The sequence below is a fragment of the Myotis davidii genome, unplaced genomic scaffold (assembly GCF_000327345.1).
Source record: "Myotis davidii unplaced genomic scaffold, ASM32734v1 scaffold1134, whole genome shotgun sequence".
Classification (NCBI taxonomy): domain Eukaryota; kingdom Metazoa; phylum Chordata; class Mammalia; order Chiroptera; family Vespertilionidae; genus Myotis; species Myotis davidii.
The window spans coordinates 277,326-278,027 of NW_006286229.1; positions in this window are offsets into that span (position 1 = coordinate 277,326).

Here is a 702-nt window from a genome sequence, read left to right on the forward strand (position 1 = left end):
CTGCCTCCTCCCTGCAGTTGGACTTCCCGGACGTGGGATGAGGAGCTACCCTCCCACTCCGGTCCCCAGCCCACACCCGCGGGACTCACTCCAGACCACGCCGGTCAGACCCGGCAGTCTGGTCCGAGGCCCGGAGAGAGGGGAGCGGCGCGAGGATTCATTCTTCTGTGGAAGGGGGGGCCCCAGACCCCTTTTACCTGCGGGGTGCACGGCCTCCTGCAGCCAGGGTAGTCACCCAGAGCAGGCCGACGCAGGCCAAGGGAAGAGGCGGGGCTGAATGACTCCTGTACAGGCCAAATGACAGATGTATTTCCGCGACTCCAGGCCAGGCTCCAGCACAAACCACTCTTCATTTATCAATAATTGGGCCTTAATTTCATTTGGCAGTGGTGGAGCAGCATGCTCAGCTTCCTCTCCAATAGACTAACACTAATTAGACTTTTTTGTGGGGGTGGGGTGGGGGAAGGGTGGGCACCAATCTTTTGATTTATTTCAAATAGTCAACTATAAGTAAAGTTAGAGCTTGTCCTTTGAAGGGAAGGGTCTGTTTCACCCACAGCTCATTATTAGAAATAAGGCCCGGGACGGACCTGAGGTGCAGAGGCGCCGGCGGCACGGATTCCCTCGGGTCCGCCCCGCCCCGTCCCGTCCAATGCGCGCTCTTGGGTCTTTAAGGGGCGGGGTCTGCTCGGACGTGCTTCT